Source organism: Pinus tabuliformis, chromosome 7 (assembly GCF_031772625.1).
Source record: "Pinus tabuliformis cultivar Carrire ecotype Pingquan chromosome 7, CPIR1, whole genome shotgun sequence".
Classification (NCBI taxonomy): domain Eukaryota; kingdom Viridiplantae; phylum Streptophyta; class Pinopsida; order Pinales; family Pinaceae; genus Pinus; species Pinus tabuliformis.
The window spans coordinates 79,954,641-79,977,291 of NC_142293.1; positions in this window are offsets into that span (position 1 = coordinate 79,954,641).

A 22,651-nucleotide genomic window follows, 5' to 3' on the forward strand; every position below is an offset into this window, starting at 1 on the left:
GATTGGAGAGGGTGCCCCAACATCTTCTTCATAGCTCCAGATGATTGAGGTAATATTAATGTTTTCTTTAAATTAATTAGCTAGCTACATTTTCTTGTTTTAATGAATTAGAATAAGATTTATTCTAGCACATTATTTGACTTGTTTTATTAATTTGTTTAGTGACATTTTCTAATTATTTATCTGTACTATATATTTTATAGACATTGACATATTCGATGGGGACATGCCTCCTCCCCCACCGGATGTCGGAGGAGATGAGGATATGGGTGAGTTCCAAGAGGGTGAGGCACATCCGCAGTGGGGAGTGGGCCTCTAGGGCCGTAGGCCTAGTCTACAAGTTCAGATGGACTACTATGATAGATTGACTAGAGTTTTTCTTGATGTGGGAGATTTCCCTGCGAGGACTCGAGATATCATGAAGATCCTAGTTTTGTGGGTTTGTACAGGGACTGTATGCGTGAGATGATGCCTCTTATGCAACATATCATGGAGCTAGTAGGGTACTGACAACAATTAGGAATGTAGGCCAGTATCATGCAACTACATATACATCAAATGAGGGTGGTGATGATGATGATTAGGGTGATGATGATGATCATGATGATGAGGGTGGTGATCATGATGCTTCTGGTAGTACCACCCCATCAAATCATGGCCGTTAGGGTGTCGGTGATTCTTCTTGTAATACATCTCCTTGTTAGTCATCTGATGATGAGATACCAAACTAGAGGATGTGCCTCATGTTTCTCCTAACAGAGAAAACCAGTCACGTCCTCCTCCACCTCAAAGTTCGCCAGACTGCGTTCAGGGCGCAAACATAGTTGACCATCTATCGTCTTCTACTCATGAAGACTAACCACCTCCTTCTCCACCTCAGCTGAGTTCGACAGACATTGATCATACAGTAGTTGACCATCCATTGTCTTCTATTGCAGACTAGCCTAGAACTACATTTGTTTTATTGGATATTTGATTGCACTTATTTGACTTGATGTAGTTATTTGACTTCTTATATATATATATATATATATATATATATATATATATATATATATATAGATATATATATGGTGCATTTTTTTTCATGTTTATGTACTTAATTTATATGTTGGTGTTGATGTGTATATTATTAGGTCATGTTATATATGTTCATTTAATGTGCTTGCAGATAGATGTGTATGTGATAGCAGTTATTTGACATGAGATTTATATTAATTTGAGGATGTGTGTGGTGATGATGTTAGATTAGGATGTTTATATTTTGTTAGATGTGATTACGATGATGATGCCCTATTAGATTATTAGATTTGTGTGCTAGCTAATGACATTTATATGTGCTAGAGGTGTATATAATTAGATGATGGTAGTGAATTCGAATGTGTATCTTAGATGATGTTTATGATTTTTAGATGATTATCATCATGATGTTTATTTTTATGAAATAATATTTATTATAGATTATGTATTGGTGAACTTATATCAAACTTTTATATATGAAATTGCATGCAAAACTACTTACTTTAAAAAAATGCAAAGTTTTTTTTTATAAATTACAAAGTTTAGTATGGTTGAAACAATGATTGTAAAATTAGGTTGACATAATATGTTGTTATAGATTTAGGCTGGTATTATATATATGTAATTGACATTGAAATATTTTACTTATAATTCACGTTCTCCACATTAAAATGTTCAAATATGCCCACTCATAATATTTTCTTGTATGTATACATTTAATTATTTTTATTATTAATATTTTATAAAATATTACATGTCAAATCCATATTAAACATTGAAAAATTAACAAATATCCCTCATACATTGAATTAGAAAGTAACTATTAATGGAATAATAATTCTCTCAATCTTTCTTACTAAAGTGAAAATATACGAAAATTTTCAATTTAAATTACTTTTCTTTTGTCTATACAAAGTATCTATAAAATTATGCTATTTAATATGGACATTGAAATATTTTACTTATGGTTGTCAGTGAAATATTTTTTGTTATAAATATATTTTTGTTTTAAATATCACATGTAAATGGAACATAAAATGAATTACACATAATGTAATATCAATAATACTATTTCTTGACATGTGAAAAAATTACATTACTTGTAGTAAAAAATAAATTATATGTGTTTACTCATTACATTTCTTCTTCATAGTAAAAGCTAAATTATTATTTTTTAACTTTCGGTTACTTTATATCTCTATATAAAGTTATTTAAGATTAAGGTGTAAATTGAAGTATTGTAATTATGGTTGACATTAATTTCTTTTGTTATTACTATTTTTTATATTTTAATTTAAATTATTAATTTACTATTTTTAAATGTAAAACTACATGACAACATCTCTCCCATGCTGAGTTGTAGAGGGCTTCCCAGGACAATTAATTTAGGTTTAATATAACTTAAAAATTATATTTTTATAAAATTTAATTTATTGCTACTCTTACCAATTTAAATTATAAATTTCTCTCTCTAAACATGAGGATAAAGAAACGTAACATGATAAGACTTCATGTGAAGTTACTTGTAGTTGGAAATTTCCTTTATTTGAAGAGGCACATTAATTTATTTCTACTGATAAAGATATAATAATTTGATGTTATTTTGGTTCTTTATTTTCTATTGTACTACTGGTTTAAATTTTACTCTTTTTAATAATAAATATGAGTTAAATAATACAAAAATGATAATAAATTAGATTTAAACTTTTGACAAATAATATATTTGATTATTTCTCAATGAACAACTCATTAAATATTATTTTTTCCACATACTTATCATGAGATAGTCACTAAAATTCATGTTTTTCACATTTCTCCTAGCTAATATTATATCATGTTCACAATGATAAAGACATGTCTAATTTAAATAATCTATATATATATATATATATATATATATATATATATATATATATATATATATATATATAGATATCACATAATCTAAATAGGAGACAAAAATGCATCACCCAGTCTATTCGAAAGTCAAACAAATGCCTCTTAATCACCATCACAAATAATTCATGTTTTTCACATTTCTCTTTGCCAATATTACATCATGTTCACAATGATAAAGACATGTCTACTTTAAATAATTTAGTTATAAATACATAAAAATATATATATTTATTTCACATAATCTAAATAGGAGACAAAAATGCATCACAAAGTCTATTTGAAAGTCAAACAAATGCCTCTTAATCACCATCACAAATAATTCATGTTTTTCACATTTCTCCTTGCTAATATTACATCATGTTCACAATGATAAAGACATGTTTACTTTAAATAATCTAGTTATAAATAAATATATATATATATATATATATATATATTTCACATAATCTAAATAGGAGACAAAAATGCATCAACGAGTCTATTTGAAAGTCAAACAAATGCCTCTTAATCACCATCACAGATTCCAAGAGGGACCAACCTCTCCTTTAGTTTCTTGTCTTGACCTGTTATGAAACCAACTCAAGAAGAGATAGATCAACGCCTTAGAATTCAACCTCTTCGAGGGGGCAACCTCCTTTACATTACATAAATGAACAATTCTTGGATGATACAAATGAAAAGACCTCCTTTTTATATATAGGAGTCTAAGGGGTGATAACATAATCAAAGCCGACATAACAATAATAATTTAAGGGCACAATAATAACAATAGTGGGCTTCTATGGGGCACAATAATAACAATATGGGCACTACATGGGTACATCAATATAATAAGTGGGTTGTACTAATAACAATAAGGGGCTACACTAGTAGTATAGGGGCCTAACATGCCCCTCTCATTCAAAAAGCATTGTCCTCAACGCTTGAGTAGTTCTTGATGCTTTTGTATAAAATTATTGTCTTCCTATGTGGAATCTTCAGCGGGTAAGCTCTTCCACTTGATGAGATACTTTGAAATTGATCGATTTCGTAGCTGTCGGGTTCTTGTTTCTGTGACTGCTCCAGGTTCGAATAAGATTTTTCCTCATTCTTCAATTTCTGGCAATATTGTTTGAATTGGGATCTTTTGCAACTTTTGAATAAGTGGCCATACTTCTTCGTCCTTCTTCCATTCATCCCTTCATTTATCCAATCTGGTTGGATAATAGAAATAGTACAAAACAATGCTTCCACATCCTCATCCTTGAAAGGTCTTCCCACTCAGTAAGGTTGCCATTTTTTAAGTGCATGTAGTATTGCCGACGTTTCCTTCTCATAAATAACTTGCTTGAGATGTAGCAATAAAAATACCCAATCACCTACATTAAAACATTTTTCACTACGATGTTGATCTACCTGTTGTTTCGTTTGATTTTGCACTGAAGTGGTGTTATCCTTTAAAAGTTGGAGAACTTGTTGTTGATGCTCAATGTGATCTTTCACTGCTTGAACCTTTTTCTTCTTAATATGTCCTTCTATCTCTAGAGTTTGAGGAGTAGCAATTTCTTTCAATCCTTTACAAGATATGGTCGGATTCATTTCTTGATGCTTGATGTGATATTTCACTTCTTGAAAGTTTTTCTTCTTGATATGTCTTTCTATCTTGATAGTTTGAGGAGTGGTAATTTTGACCAATGAATTACAATATATGGTTGGATTTATTTCTTCTTTCTCAATGCGATCTTTCACTTCTTGCACCTTTTTCTTCTTGATATGTCCTTCTATCTTGAGAGTTTGAGGAGTGGTAATTCTTGCCAATGCTTTACAAGATATGGTCGGATTCATTTCTTCTTTATCTGGGCTTAGTTCCTGGAGTATATCCTCTTCTTTTGAAATTTATTGCTCCTTTTCTTCTTCCTCTTCACAATCTATGTAGAATAATTTCTTCTCAGCACACTTATGACCTTTAGTGTATTTGCTATCACAACTGTAACAAAGCCCTTTTGCTCTTTTTTCTTCCAATTGTTGTGGTGTCAACCTTATAGGTTGTGGAAGACTAGGGGCAACAACACTTCCATCTTTATAGTTGTGAGTGGTATGCTTCCTGGTTGCCATAATTTTGCTTTCCATTTTTCTTGCTAACCTGAATGCCTTCTCTAATGAATCAGGTTCCCAAAGGTGAACATCATGTTGGATATTATCCTTTAAAGTCCCTATGAACACATCAATCCTATGCTCCTCTGGAATATTTTTTACCCTTATGTTCAATCTTTGGAACTCCTCAATGTGCTCCATTATTGAACCCTTTTGTTTGAGACTTATCAATTGGCTAAAAAAATTGCTTCTTTTTGTATCCTCATAAGGTGCTGTCAATTCTTCTGTAAAAATTGCCCAAGTGATAAATTGTTTACGAGAGCAAAGCCATTGATACCATATAAATTGATTTGGTTCCAAATATAAAGTTGCAATTCGTACCTTTTGTGTTTTTTGCACATTATTGAGATCGAAAAATTGCTCCATTTTTAATATCCATGTTGCCGGATCCTTGCCATCAAACTTCCTCATATCGATTTTTGGAATATGGTGGGTCTTCGATCCAACATTAGAGTCTATGGAATCATGATTAACATTTCTTTTGTTCTCATCATGAGTTTCCTTTACTACTCTTTCACCATTTTTGACCATTTCTTATAGCAACTTATTCATATTTATCTTCAATTCTTCCATCTTATCATCCATGCCATCAATTTTAGCGTCCATGCCATTCATCTTAGCTTCCATGCCATCCATCTTAGCTTCTACACCTTTCTTTAAACCATCCATATTAGCTTATACATCTTTCCTTAAACCATCCATCTTAGATTCTGTTGCTTTTTGTGCAAGTGACACTTGTTGCACTTGGTCTCGTAATTTTGATATATCATGTTGCATTTCTTCCTTTTCTTCATAATTCATTCTAGAGATTTCAGTTTTCTTACTAGGTGTTTGCATTTTCTTTCCTCGAGGCATCAATTACCGATTCAAACTAATTTTTCAAACCAAGCTTATGCAAAAATTTAAAAAAAACTACACACCTTTTTTCACTTTGTAGAAGCTTGATATTGAATCTAATGTATCTCTGCAATTTTGGATCATCCAATTCTAAAATTACAGCCTGTAGTATCCCTCTATGTCCTCTTTCCAATGCCACCAGTCTGATCCAAGTTGGATTCTCCAAGGAAGAGTTATGCACAATCTCCCAAGATGTCCTGATTATAGACTAGTTTAGTAGAGCGAACTTGTACGATGTGCCACGAGTTACTATTTCAACCTTTGGATCTAAAAAAGATATAAAAGAAACTACAGTCCGTCCTCTTTCTATACCTTCTTACGAAATTTCAATCTAATGCTTAGAGAGAAAATTATGACAATTTTCCCCAGGTCACCTGTTTGGAATGTAGTTCAGGAGTCTGCAAAAAGACAAAAATTTTCAGATCATATATCCGCAAATATAGCGCAAAAAGCTCTGAAATTCGGACCCAAGATTCAGCGCGATTTCTTCTCAAATGGGTTTTTTTTTTTAGCTTCTGAAATGTCGTAGAAAAAATTTATAATGAAAATGGCACAATGACCTATTTGGAGCAGCGAAACCCTAGAATCCAAAGCTCTGATACCAAATGTTATGGAACCAGCACAAGAAAAGATAGAAAAGATAGATCAACGCCTTAGAATTCAGCCTCTTCGAGGGGGCAACCTCCTTTATATTACATAAATGAACAATTCTTGGATGATACAAATGAAAATACCTCCTTTCTATATATAGGAGTCTAAGGGGTCATAACATAATCAGAGCCGACATAACAATAATAATGTAAGGTCACAATAATAACAATAGTGGGCTTCTATGGGGCACAATAGTAAAAATATGGGCACTACATGGGTACATCAATATAATAAGTGGGTTGTACTAATAACAATAAGGGGTTACACTAGTAGTATAAGGGCCTAACATGGCCAATGTTTTTTTTAGTTTTTGAAGAGATAAGATCTATGCTAATGGTCAATGTGTCACTTTCTTTCAATGATACGCGCCTCCATAAAGAAAATGAAACATTTTTAAATATATGCATGGGATATAGTAAGTGGGAAATCTTAAGATGCTCCCAATATGGGAGCTCATAAAGGACATATTTCCTTTTCATCCCAATGGGAAATTTCTCAACATAGGTATCGAAGAATTCTAGATCATCGAACATAGGCTTCCCATTTGAATCGAATATTTATGCAAACTCCTTCTCCTTTTCTATCTCATATGCTCTAAGCTATTCATCTGGTGTCATTATTGCAGGATTTGGGTTCTCTCTGGTTTACCATTGAAAGTGGATGTTTCTCTTCTATAAGTGTGTTCTTCTGGGAGAAATACCCTAGAGTAGTCATACACTGGATTTCATAGGTGGTATAACCACCTAGCCTTTAGAGAAGCTCCACAACATTTACATCCATGATACCCTTTTGTTACAAGACTTGCAAAATTATTTCATGTAGGCTGACACATTAGTGACCATGAGTATCTAAACAATTGTAATATGTTAAACAATATTTTTACTAAACAAATAAATAAGAATGTAATTTACCATAGCAAACTCCTAAGCCTAGATAATCATGTATGGTGTAAGCACATATGCCATTCAACGTAAAAGTCCTCTATGTTGTGATGGGTCTTCATACATTATACACATGTATCCCTTCCTATAATTCCTTCAATTCATCTACCAATGGTTGTAAGTAGACATCCATATTCTTCACTTGTCTTCTACCAAGGACTATGAGAGCCAACATAAGATGTTCATTCTTCACAGACAATCATGGGGGGATATTGTTATTGATCACTATTATAGTCCAAACATAATAGTTAATGTTTTGGAGGGAATATGGGTTGAAACCATCCACGACTATGCTGAGTCATAGACTTCATACTTCACCTTTGAATTTTCACGCCATGTATCCTCTATATGCTTCATGGCTATTGAATTTGTTGGGATTCCCAAAACTCCTAACTCACTTCTGTGTGAGGTGTGCCATCCCTGCAGCATAGCTAATTCTTTGCAATGAAAGAGTCTTTGAATCCTTGAGATTATCGGCATGCGCCTCAATACATTATGAGGAGGACCATGTGATTTACCCGTCTATTTTTGCATTACACTACCTGTCATGCCCATATTTCAGACATATCTCTTTGTCCCCATATTTTCCTCTATATAGAATATAATCATTCGGACATGCATGATATGATATGTACTCAAAGACATAATATTTTCAATAACTGATTTGCCTCTTCGCAACCACTCGAAAAGACCATATCACTCAGAAGAATCTCATCTTTGAATATCCTACAGTTGGTGGGGAATATAATTGTATAATATCAATATTTAAAAATCAACCATTTTTAAATTTGATTGTGTGAAAAAATATAAGGAACTTGATTGATCATGCAAGTCAATTACCTCAATATTGCCAAGAAGCATGCATTCAACATGCTAAACTTTGATTTCACGTTGTACAACAACATCACTGTCCCCAGCTGAGTAGACTTTGACTTGCCACTGGGTCCAAAAAGAGGGGCGGTGGAAGCAGATTTCAGGATTTCAAATAAGCTATTAGTGATATGAGCATCGTCCTCTAGCTCATCATTTTGAAATGCATCTAACAACATTTCCTCCATGGCATTCATATCTTATAAGTAATCATCCATACCAACCTCCATTTGATTGCCTCCATTGCTAGCTTGTGATGAAAAACAACTATTGTTGTAGTCATTCTTAATCGGTGAATCTAAACATAGTGGGAATTGAATAGGTGGTTGATTCAACCATTTTTTATATTCTTCCTCTCTGATTCTTGGTGTTAATGCATCCTTCTCTCGAGTTGACATTGTAGTGGGGTGCTCCAGAAGATGGTAGGTGGGTTTCTCATCATCATCACTAGAATCCTAATTTCACAAAATATTGAATGTCATATTAGTACAATATCAATGATATTAGTAACCACATCAATGCAATTGGTTTGTTGAAATTACATTATACAAAACAATTATTACCATCGTTGATCCAGGATTGTGACTGGAAGATGCCATGTTCCAATTGGTAGGGTGAAGAGGTTGTCCATTTTCATCTACCAACTGCGTCCGATATCCTTCTCCTGATAAGAGCTTTCATCGTTTTTGAAAAAATGGAGTAATATTTTATGCATCTGAACTCGATTTTGACTCATGATCATACAAATTTGGATACATTTTTATTCAAATTGACATGGATTAAAAAAAAAAACTAAGTAGATAATTGAAATATAAATAAGATATAAACTTACTGGAGATGGAAAGGGAGAACTCCGTGAAGGACTTTGATCAGCAATATGGAACGATTTGGAGTTTGAAGAATTGGCCATTTGTAGATATTATTGAGATTTTATCCCTGCATTTGAGAAAAATAAAAAATAAAACCTGTGTGCATATCCAAAATTAATATCGACAACCATATAACCACAATCTGAATTTTAATATAGTTTTGAAACCATTTTTCAAGAATAAGACGACTTTAAGTGGAAAATACATACTATGAAATATTGTAATTCATGTGGATGCATTTTAAAGGATAATTTGAGATTAATATGCCATTTTATGTGAAATTAAAATTTCATATAGCTTTTAAACCAAACATCATATACAAATGCACTAATCAAATTTTAATTTATATGAATAATTTTATAAGTTATATGTCGATTTTTCGATGAATAGTGAATTTAAAAATTACAATAATTGCACTGTCATAGGTTGATATTTCCAAAAAAAGAGAAAATATCATTCAAAAAACTGGTGCGTTTATAGCATAAAAAAGCACTGGTGTGTTGTTTTATATTAAAATCATTGTGATGACATATTTTTGCATGCTTTGAGCCTTTTAAGAAAACGAGAGCATCATTATGTCTATCAGTTAAAGAACCTATCATGTTTGAGATTAATGCCCCGGTGCATTGTAATTCTTAATGCATCAATTCTTTCATATAACTAACTCCCTAGTCCTACAAAATATTATTTCTAGCCCAATGCTTTATGAAAACTAACAACACCGATACTTTTGTATAAATAACGCACTAGGGCCTTTATACTAATGATACACATTGACGCTACACATTTTATAAAAGCACTGGCACATCAGTTATTTTTTGTGTGCCTCGGTGTCATTCCTTAGAAGAACACCCCAAAATGTTTTTTATCTCTTAGCACCAGTGTCATATATATTACACATCGGTATTCTTTACATTCAATTCCTTGTTGCTTTTAGTTATCTATGTTACTTGATGCTTTTATGTATGTAGTGCACCGGTGCAATTTGTTCCATTAAGCACATCGAAAAAAAAACACCGCTAGAACCTCCGGTTGCCTAGATTTTTTTAGTTGTTTTAAGTTCTATTAAAACCTTCGCTATTCCAAACATATGTTTTAGCGGATTTTTTTTTTTCAATTTTTGCCAATTTTATAACACTAAAAACCTCCGTTATAACCTCCACTATAAGGTTTTTTCATTGTAGTGGCAAAATCCAGCCAGAAAAATGGCAAGAAGTAGGACCTCAACAAAATGAAATGTTTTCACTGCCATGAATATGGACAATATGCAACCAAGTGTTCGCACAAGAAATGCAGCAAGGATCTTGCAGCAAGAATGTGGAGCTATAAAAAGGGTCTCTTTCACCTCTAATTACCTCACATTAGTTGTCAATCCAGGAACGTTTTGTTTTTTCAAAGAGTGTCTCAGTCTGAGGCTATCATTTGTCAGAGTAATGCTAGTAGTACAGTGTTCAGAAATACGAGAGTACACGGATGCTTGTTTACAGTAAACTACTTCAAAAGATTAAACTACATATTCAGAAAACTAAGCAAGTTATCAGTCAAGGGTTCAGTAGCAGTAACTCATCCCTTTGTAAACTGATGGAACTAAGGTAAATCGGAGAACAGATCGTGGATCTGGGAGCTATGCAGTGAATGTCAGTGCTCACTACAACCCTGGATCGTTCTTCACACCAAAATAACAAAGAACAGGAAATAGAACGGCAGATAAGAAATGGAACAACGAAATAAGGAATAGAACGGCAAATCCGAAATGGAACAGAAAACCTGAAATAGAACAACAAACAGGAAACTGTAACAGCAACTAAGTCTAGCAAGTAGTAACACCTTAGTCTACAAGATCAAATGCATGAACCGTGACCTACAGGAATCAAATGGCAATCCTTCACTCTTAAGGACGAATTGAAAAACACACCAAAATGGAACAATGCTGATTAATGATGAATTATAGAACAACACTTCAAAACCATATATGCACACGACACACCTTAATAGTAACTTGATCTCAGTAAACCAGTTATCACTCTTAGTTATAAAAGATTACGACTGTGTTTCAAAATGGAACAGCAATGTCTATAGATCCAACAATCGCAAAGAACATAATCGCTAAGATGAATTCCGTAATATCAATGAATAAGTGCACAGCACAGAGGCTCTGTAATTGAACAACAACAATATTCTGTAAAGACTGACAGTATTATATCAACACTTAGAAGAACAGTGATACATTGCAGAGTCAACGCAAGAGTTCTGTCTCAGTAAAGTAAACATAACAGAGCATGTGATGTAAACTAACAAAACACATCAGATTACCAAGTAACATTGATAATCAAACCACGCATAAACCAAACGTAATAGTACAGGAGCAAGTGTCCTCCAGGGTCGGGCCCTTAGCCTCCAGGGGTACACCGCTTGAAGTTATTCCAGCCTCAGGGATGAAATAGCAACCAAGTTTGTATTAATGCATAAAATAGAATTACAGTAGATCAGTTCTCAACGAGACTCGATGACCAAAGTTCCAATCTTCAGAGAAATTACATAAAACATAATTCGACCCTGTCGAGCTAGCAGTGCTGCCCCTTTTATAATGATGAAGGCGGAGATGTCTAGGTGCAAAAATAGTTAAAGAAGCGATCCCTCAGGATCAAAGGATCCTGAGGGATTCGTCGAACCGTTAGTTCTCAGTTATCTCTTTTCCTTCTCGCGCCGAGTTGATATCTCCACTTCCTTTCCAGGGCTGAATCGCTTTGATCTGTTTTGCCTTGTTTGCATATGGTTCCCCGTCAAAGGGACAGCGGTTAACCCGACCTTGGTCTTTCCTTCAGCATGACAGTCTTTTGTTTTCCCTTCTTTCTCCATAAGAAAATGAAAATTGTCAGTTTTTCCGCTTTTCACATTAATCTCACAAGTTTCATTACAATTTCTTATCATTTTCCTAGTTCATGATGCAAAAGGTTTGTAAGTTCTAATGAAAAGATGCTGAAATAATTACTAAAAACATACCTTCTTTAGTACTCCACACACCCCCCTGCTTACCCTTTTTCATGCCCTCAAGAAAACATTGTAGTTGACATGTAAGGCAGTGAGGGAGTAGGTTGGAGATGGAATCTCATGTGGAGGTCTACAGCCATGATGCATAACTAGGTGTTCAAGGAAATGGCCTGTCTGACCCTCAGGCATCTCATATAGGGCTTGGTACCTAGGTGCAGGGTGCCAAATAATTGGACTCCGGAACCTATATCCTAACCAGGATGGCCCTGCCCTCGAACTGACTTCACCATAGAGGTGCAAGCAGTCGGCAACTAACTTAAAATTTTCATACTTAAATGGCTCCCTGAGTTGGATATTTAGATTAGAGATTTGATATCGAAATTTAGCCGCATCAATGGCAAGGTCTTTAATAGTGAGAAAGTATTCTATTCCTTGCTGATTGATTGTTGTGTGAATGGGTCCTAATGCTTCAATTACACCTAGAGTCTTCATGAGGTTCCTATGTTCTCTCCACAACTGTACTGGATTCCTAGGCTCAGCTCTTACCCACAAATCTAATCCGTTTTCTTGCCTTTGGAAAGCGTTATAGGCTTTAAGCCATTTAATTTGATTAACCCCAAATGAAATAAATGCCTGCAATTGGATATCCCCAACAAAAGGCCCAGGGTTTAGCTCGGTCTCCTGGTCTAATACAAGGTTATGTCAGTAAAACTCACACAGTAGTCTTTGAAATTTTACTCCGTAGTGCTTACAGCAGTTTATAAAATCATCGAGGGTATTAATTTGTATGGGAGCACCTGCTTTAACAGCCTTTATTTTCAATTGCAAATATCGTTCCATTAAAAACAAGGTATAATTCTTAGCAGGGGCTCTACATGCTAGGACATCATTTTACAAAGAACATAAGGTATCCATCTGCTTGATAACTATATCTAACCTACGAGTTACCTTCACGACTTTTTCTTCTTCCCTTCACCACCCTTCAAAGGCCTGGCTTTCGGATAGATTGACGTTCCTAAGCTATTGTTGTAGCTCTTCATACCTTTCCCGAGGGACCGTTTGCTCTCTGAGCTTTTCTGTTGCTTGCTGAGCTTGTGTCAAACCCTCCTGTAGGGTTTTCGTTCTCGGATCTCTTTCCCATGCGGCGGTGGAGACCGGGACTTTTACTTGAATTTTCCTATTACGCTGTTTTGTGTTCATGACCCTTATCACTCCCGAGGGTGGTGCCACTGTCTGAATTTCCTTATCGCAGGTCAATCTATCATCCATTTCTATCTTAACGTGGATATCAGGCGAATGCTGTTCCTTTTTAATTTGAACAACAGGCTGCTTCTCAACAACATTTGGAACAACATCCCGTTTTTCGACAGGGTTTTGAACAGCAGGGTGGACTCTGGTCCTCCGTTCCTTTGTCTTGAGGGGTTTTGCTGGATCAATTGCATGTTTCCTCCCTGAAGTCCTTTTTACCCTTTTCCTTGCTTTCAAAATCCTGATTTGTTGTCGAAGCTGGACTATTACATTCAATAGTCGCTGCTGTTCTTTCCGTAATTTCTTAATTTCCTCAATTTCCTTAGAAGGAACAGCAGACTGTTCACTGCGGCCTAGACTATGATCAATTCCCTGATTTTGTTTATGGGGTGCTTCTTTATTGCTCTGCTCTGGCTGCTCCGGGGCAAGAACCCTAGCTGGTTCTGTTATTTCTTGGGTGACTTCCTTTTCTACCCCCCCTGTCTCCGGAGTTTCTTCTGGTGTCATCTGGCTAGGAAAGGATTGTTCCTGTTCTGCATCTCTTGTCATTTTTTCATCATGAATGGGCTGACTCTCCTCTTCTACTTCCTCTGCATGTGATTCTTCAAGTGCATTTCCCTCCTGAGCAAAGTGTTCTTTTGGTTCTTCTTCAGCATGGAGGTCTGATGGGCTGGAAGATTGGCCATATTCGCCCATATTGGCCAAAAATTTGGCTAATTCATCTTCTCTCAATGGATCCTGCACTGGGCTGCCTTCCTGCTGTCCCGTTTCCTCCTCCTGCTCAGATTGCTCGATTTCTTCCTCATTTTCTCCTCCCTCGTTTTCCTGCATTACTTTCTCATTGTTTTCTTCTTCTAATCGTGGGGGTTGCTCATCCCCTGTATCTTCTATCTCTATCGGTTGGCTGGTATTTCCTTGGGGATCCTCCAGCCTCCCTTGTAGTCGTGCTAGTCAGGCTTATTTCCTTTGTTTTTCTGGACGCTCAGGTGTACTGGTGGCATGTTTAAATTTCGGGGAAGGTGTGGTCAATCTTCCCTATATTATGGAAATTAACACTTCCCAGCTACTCTGCTGCTGGGTAAGGCTATGGCTGACTATTAACCGTATCAACCCATGATGACTAACACCTGATTCTACATGTTGTGCCTTTTTCATGCTCTGTGCAACATCATGCAGTAATGAATTCAAGAATGCAGGTAAATTTACAGAGCATTTTTGTTTTAACACAGCTAAAAGTTTAAGGTGTCGTGGTCTTACCACGTCTTTTCTTCCTTCACAGGTGATGTAGCTTTGAATGGTCCTTGCCAGTTCCGCCCACGGTTCTCCTAATGTTGCTGGAAGAACCCCCTTTCCTCTAATTGTCAGGATTTGGCCTTCGTCCTGGAAGGTTTCTATAATCTTCTGCAATCTCTTCTTCTTTAGCGTCCATACAAGCCCAGTGGCTAGCAGTCCCAATACCTCTGCGATTATGTCATCGATGACTGCTATGTGTCTCCTCCTTACTGTGGAGTGATCCTCTTGCAAGTTCTGCAAAAATTCAATTGCTACAGTCTCGTTGGATTCCTGTAAGCGATTGAAATAAGTTAGCCACCCGGCTCTTACTAGGATTTCCCGTGTAGCATCAGAGACTGTTAACACCAGCGGTTCTCTCTGAATCGATCTCCCTCCCATGTTTATAGTTTTGCTGTGAAATCTCAGAATTTTGATAATGGAATGGTAGCTGTTCACGTTGTTACAAACACAGAGAGGTTAACAGATGCGAGAATAGCTCAAAATCTAATGCTGCGGAATATACAATGGAAATGGCTTAGGAACAACAAGTCATGCAAAAAATAAAAAACAGTATACCGTTGAGCTGTGCTATTCCCAAGTATGCAGTTTCCTGAATAACGGTCGGACACGTCATCCAAGGAATGATGAGGTTAACCTCCCCCCCCGCAATGTGATAGGTTGTCCCGGCCGTCAAATAAAGGAGCAGCGTGCCGGTCTATTCTGAAACAGAGTCATAAAGGAACAGCGTATGGCAATATGCCATGTTTACAAAGGTAACAGATTACCGAAATCGAGGTATCAAGTTGGATCGCTTAATACGTAAGAGACTGCTGTGATATGATGCGAGGCTGGGAGGATAGGACATCTGCCGTACATACTGAGTCTCATGCGGTCATTGTCAACTGCTCTATCATGATTGGTGATAATAGATTTCATGCATTGTATGGTTCAGAAAATAATATGCATTCGTCTTATATGATTGATTACTAAGGCATAAGAAACAGAAGGGTGCTAATAACTACCTATTGGTGTAAATAATGTGACTTCAATACCATTAACAGTGCTCTGCTGCCGACAGGTGTCCATAACCTTGGCAGAGTTGTTTATTTCACCCATGGAACCATGATCCTTTGTGTATGCTTAGGAAGTGTTGTGTGATGTCAAAATGTAGGCCATTATGTTGGCTTGGTGACCAGTTAGCCATAATGCCATTCACGAGGAAGGAGCAAAAGGTGGGCAGGCCGGCTCGTGATGAGACCTCCTGTTCCAAGGGTTCTTTATTTGATATACCTTTTGGACCATATCCCTGGTGTGGTGGCCATAGTGGGAATGCCACTTCACTTTCTTCCTCATGATCATGGTAGGCTGGCTCTTGGTGAGACCCCCTATCCTGTATTTGACAATTTTATATAAACAAGTCAGTTTGCTCTTTTTCTCTTCTTTTTTCTTTTTCATAAAATACTATCCCATTTATACACAAAGGGTGGTTCAACACTCCTTAAGAGTGGGAATGGTGGAAGAAGTCTTAACATCTCAATAGGAAGATATAAACCCTTTGCTCTTATTCCTGAATAATAATCAAAGAGGATTTAAAAGGAACCAACATGCTAAAGGTAACCAATCAGAGCAGAGTTAGTGAAGCAATGACAACAAAAGATAATAGGTAAGTGTGTCATTCCCTCTATCCTTTTACCAATTCAAAGCAATTTCTGATAAAAATAACGATTTTATAATTCACCTGATTTCAATGTGTTCTGATTTTGTATCCATTGCATAAGTGCATAACTGTATTCCAAAAGACTTGAAAGAACAGGAATAGTAAGCATCCTTAATTTAAAATAGCAAGGGGAACAAGCATAAGTAAAAGGAATACAAGGATGTTGCTACTTCAAAGAGGAAGAGCAAAAGAATACAAGTGGTGTCATTTTAGAAAAAGGAACAGCAAAGATCAGAAACGTTGTTCCTTTGGAAAAGGAATAGCAAAACACACAAATGTCGTTCCTTTGGAAAAGGAACAACAAAGATCGAAAATGTTGTTCCTTTGGAAAAGGAACAGCAAGACACGCAAGTGTCGTTCCTTTGGAAAATGAACAACAAAAATCGAAAATGTTGTTCCTTTGGAAAAGGAACAACAAGACACACAAATGTCGTTCCTTCGGAAAAGGAACAACAAAAATCGAAAATGTTGTTCCTTTGGAAAAGGAACAGCAAGACATCCAAGTGTCGTTCCTTTGGAAAAAGAACAAAAAAGTCGAAAATGTTGTTCCTTTGGAAAAGGAACAGCAAGGCACACAAATGCCGTTCCTTTGGAAAAGGAACAACAAAAATAAAAAGTGTTGTTCCTCTGGAAAAGGTACAGCAAAAATCGAAAATTTGTTCCTTTGGAAAAGGAACAGCAAGACACACAAATGTCGTTCCTTTGGAAAAGGAACAGCAAAAAGCAAAAGTGTTGTTCCTTTGGAAAAGGAACAGCAAAAATCGAAAATGTTGTTCCTTTGGAAAAGGAACAGCAGAAAGCAAAAATAAAGAAAAAGAACAAAATTAAAGCAAAATGACGGCCGATCCAACAGGTGCTGTTCTTTTGAAAAAGGAACAATAGAATGAAAAATGTTGTCCCTTTGAGAAAAGGAACAACAAAAATAATAACATTGCTGCTGGTTCAAAAAGTAACGGCAAAGCATTTGATTCAAAAATATGTACAAAAACAAAAGAAATTATGTACAAACTGTGAAAAGAGATAAATTACTTAATGAATCACAGGTGAGGAAGACTTCTCTCCCTCCCCCAAAATTTCCATATCAGAGTCTTGGCATAGCTGCTGGCAGAAGGACTCCCGAGTGAGTGGTTTGCGATAAAGGCGAACTCAGTGGCCATTTGCCTTGAAGGCATATCCAGAACCGTCAATAGTGATTAGAGTAAGAGTACCATTGTCATGTACCTTCTGGATTTCGTATGGTCCCAACCAATGAGTCTGGAGTTTTCCGGGAAAGTCCTGAAACCTAGAATCGTACAAAAGTTCCCAGTCTCCTTCGTGGAAGACTTTATTTTTAATGAGAGCATCATGCCATTTAGCTCGCTGTTGTTGGATAAGTGTAGTATTTTGGAGTGCAGAGAGCCTGATTTCATCGAGCTCATTGATCTGCTGTAATCGATTAATCTGTGCCTCCGTTACATCTAAACCAACTTCCTGTGTTGTTCGCAATGTTTGGATTTCGAATTCTATGGGAAAAATGGGTTACCTGCCAAACACTAATTGTTAAGGTGAGTAACTAGTGGTACTTCTCCATGTTGTTCTGTAAGCCCACAGTGCCTCTGGTAGTCTGGCAGCGCAATCACGTCTATGTGATGCGATTATTTTTGTTAGGATTGCTTCTATTATTTTATTGCTGCTCTCTACCTAACCATTTCCCTGTGGGTGTCATGGAGTAGTGATTTTGTGCTGAACATGATAGTTTTTGAGTGTTGCAGCTATTTTGTTCCCAGCAAACTGTGGTCCACCGTCTGTAATTATATCTCTTAGAAGGCCATAACGCACAAATATATGGAACAAGAACTGTATGACAAAATCTTCTATGGCTCTCGGCAACGCCTCTGCCTCAACCCATTTGGTGACATATTCTGTTGCCACCTGTTATCACTCAGGTTGTCCCCAGGTTGGAGTAAGGGATACGACCGAGGTAACCACAAACCAACTTTGGACTGCAGGTTATAGCCCACCTACAATTAGAGAGGGCTCTCTCTTTGGGATTTAGCTTTGTTGAAAATGATCTTAGGCTAGCTATTGAGTTCAAGGGTTTTTTGTTCTGTTTTGGTGGGAAAATTGATGTTTCAGGTAGAGAGGCATAACACAGTCTGAGTGTTTCAAACCATTGGGCGTGGAGTCGAGGAGGAGGACTGCTGGTGCATTTCCTTGGTCACAATAAGGGAAAATGGAGCAAGATAGCTACGCATGAAACAATGTTTCAGGTTTAAATGATGGAAAGAATGCTAAGTAACGAGAGGCAGTTAAGAATCTCTCAATCAGCTTAACAGATGTAGGTAACAGAGCTCTACCCAGGGGCATTTAAGAATCACTAGATAATTGGCAAACACAGGTGAATAGGGGTAAATATGAGCCAGGAGGAATTCATATTCATAACCAATTCATTCAGAGGAAAACATAAGGAAATAGCAGAAAATGAGCAAAGAGTGTATTTAAACAAATTCTAAGCTATTCTTTCTTTCTGCTATTTAGATAGTGGTAAACAATAAAACAGGGGTAAGATGCACATATTGTTTCAGGCTGCAGCACAAGAATTCCATCTTCATTTCTTCAAAACATTCATTAACAATAGGCAGTTTGCTCTCCAAGCTTTCAACAATCTTTGGTTATAGAAAAAACTTAGGTATACAATGCGAGTCTCTAGTGAAAATTCTCAATTGACCAACTCTTGAAACAATGTAGAGAGCGATATATATAGGGAAAAACTCTCTACAACTGCTTTTATTACAACTTGACCTAATCAAGTCCTAAAGAATAATTAATTTGACCTAATCCTATCTGCAATAAATACATAAAAATATCTTTGGCTGCACTGAGGACTGTCGTATCAAATGAAGTGAATGTGCTTGTCCTCGGTGGCTTGGTGTAGTGTTTTCTGAAATAAATGTGTATGGGTTTCTGCTTCTTTGTTGTATGTCTACATTTAAAGCTTTAACTGTGATTTGAGGGCAAGGATGGGCTTATGCCTCTTGATTTGACTTTTTGGGGGGCTCATCAATGTACAGGTGCTTCGAGCCACTAAAAAATCTTCGGCTGATACTCTTTGTCTCTTGTTCTTCCTCTGATACTCTTTGACAATAAATTGGGATGTTGTTCTGATGTGCTATGCGTTAAATTAGCATTTAATGGCCGTTGTTCGGCTCTATCTTCCTTAAAATTTTCTTCGGCTCCTTCCTGAATGCTTCGCGAAGAAAAACGGGTCATTCGGCGCCTTTCGGGCTTGCTGGGGGCTGCGTAATGAAAAGATTCCCTAAAGATTCCCCACTTCGGCCTATTTTATCCAGCGATGCGCGATCGCGCATCAAAAACTGCCTCAGAAACTGATTCCGGGGCTCCAGAGTGCGATTTTCGCCCTTCGCGCCAAAAACTGATGATGACGTCAGCATGTGGGACCTCGTACGACGGATGACGTCAGCGATGATGTCAGCATGATGACGTGGCGGGATGACGTCAGCATGATGATGTCATCACGTACGGAGGTGACGTGGCAGTACGGCAGGGTGACTCGGCGGTACAGTGGCAGGAGGCGGCAGGCAGATGACGTGTCATGGTGACTGGGCAGGGGGGTGATGCAAGCGGGTGACGTCACTGGGCAGGAGGCGGTTTCCGGTTTTGTGGCGCACCGCCTTTAGGCATGAGTGGTTTTGTCAGAGGGGGCTCCGCCACAGCCCAGGAGGTGACGCGTGGCGGGAGTATGGCGGCAATACCACCCATCTCCCAGACGCTAACCTTCGGGCGCGTCGGGGGACAAGAAGGCCCGCCCACCGTAGATCTGTGGGGCGGGCGATCTAACGGTTGGCGGCTGGGACGAGGCAACGGAGGGATAAGGGGCGGGAATATTCAGGGAATATTCCAATTTTAATATGGCGTGGCGGTGGGTTTAAAACTTAGGGAATGGCGGAGTTTGTGGGTTATGTGGGTTAATGCGCGTGGATTAATATTTTCAGGGGTGAAACTTTGGGAAAAGGGGAAAATATGTTTTTTTTTTTTTTGGAGGTTTGTGTGGGCGGGATTTGAATATTTACAAGCCCAACTTTAGGGGGAGGGTGGCAACAGGGGCATTGTAGAATTAGGGGAATGGTTGTTAGTCTAACTAGGCGTTAGACCAATTCCAAGACACGGATGGGCTAATGGCAGCCCCAGATGGACTGTTCTTTCCCTGACTTAGAAAATATGGCTATATTGCCAGGGAGGGGATATTTACATAGGGGAGTTTTATATACATCCTTTTAGTAGGGGAAGGGGGAAAACTGACAGGGAGTTATATAGTAGAGTTAGTGGTTAATATGGTGATGATAAGCAGGCGCTAAGGTAAGAGACCTTAGGCTAATTTTGGGAAAAAGAACTTGTAAAGAAATGAAATCCTTGAGCGAAGCAGATCTCCACTAAGGCAAATGATATGGAAAATGATGAACTAAGAGGAATCAAGCAGATCTTGACCTCTTTGGGAAATTAGTAAGTGACTTGGGAAATGAGAAGAAGGGGAAGTTAGTTATGTGTAGCTCGAGCTCCTCCAGATGAAAAATTGTCTGCACTGTGATCTGAAGAGATAAAACACTTTGTAACACAAAATTGATCATAAATCATCATTCTGCAACCTCACAGCTACCTACCCAGCCTACTCACCTAACATTTTTTCTTCTTTTGATTTGGGTGCACTTAGACTTGCATACCCAGCTTTACAATTTTTTCTTTTTGAATGTTTCCTATCTAAATCTATACTTATTTCTGCCAGGGCCCAGATTAAGCAGTTGGGTCCCTTTGATTCTCTACCTATCTGCAGATCTGCCAAGATTAAACTGTTTGGTCAGATGCATTCTCTATATTCTAAAATAGGAAATTGAAACCTAGGGAGACCAAGATTAGACTGTTTGGATCTCCCTTAAATGAAAACTCTTCAAAATTGGAACAACTCATCAAAATTGGAATACAACAGTGCCTTTGAACTAGCACACTTCATGGCATCCTGTGGAAATATGGAACACTGCAGCCTACAAAGTATGACATATTTGGCATGTAAAAATGTCAATCATGAAAAATGAAACCCTGTTGCAACAGGAGGCTAACAGTGGCTCCACTTGGGGATGGCTTTTCCTTGTGAAAAGCCAAGAACAGCAGGTCAGACTGCCTTGATCTTCTGTTTGTTGCTGTAGACTGGAAACATTTGTTCTGGCTGCTAAAAATGTAAAACTTTGAACTATGAACAACCTCCTCCTCAACTGAATTACTGTGAACTGTGCAGCATCGCCTGCTTTCTTCTGCGTGCTTGATAATTATGCACAATGACTGCAAATAGTTCTTTTCTACCATGAATTGCTTGTAATGTGACAATTTTTTCTCTTGATACTTTGCTGAAAACTGGTGTAGAAACAGAGCTTTAAAAACTGTGTCTTTCACAAATTTACTGCTTTTCCTTAAACAATCGGCCTGCTTATACAAAAATAAAAATAGAGTGCTGATATATACAAAAAAGATTGTACAAATATATATACAAAACTGCATTGTGTCCCTTAAAAGGGGTCATGGTAATGTTTCAACATACGGTCATTGACAGGGCCTTCTTCAGCAGTGCTATCCTCTATAGATCTGAGAAAATATGTGTTATTTCCCTGAACAACAGAAATAACCAATGGTCCTTTCCATAAAAAATCAAACTTGCCATGTTTGCCCTTGTCTTCCCTTCTTGAGTCCCATCTCAGAACTTTGTCACCAATATTGAAATCCTCAGCCTTAGCTCTCTTATCAAACATCTTTTTAAGCTTTTCTTGCAAAATTTGAGCTCTGTCATAAACTTGTTCTCTGGTTTGCTGAAGATGAATGGTCTGATTGATTCTTCTTTGAATGTCATTTGGTTCAGCCTGAATTTCTTGTAACAATTTGATAGTAGGAATGCCCAAGGATGAAGGAAATCTAGCCTCCATGCCATATACTAGCTCATAAGGGCTCATCCCAATGGATCTCTTGCTCGAGAGTCTGTCTGCCCATAGGGCATTTACCAGCATTTTGTGCCAGTTCGTCTTGTTTTCTTCTAGCACTTTCTTTATGATGTTGATGAGGCTTTTGTTAGATGATTCGGCCAAGCCATTACCTTAAGGGTA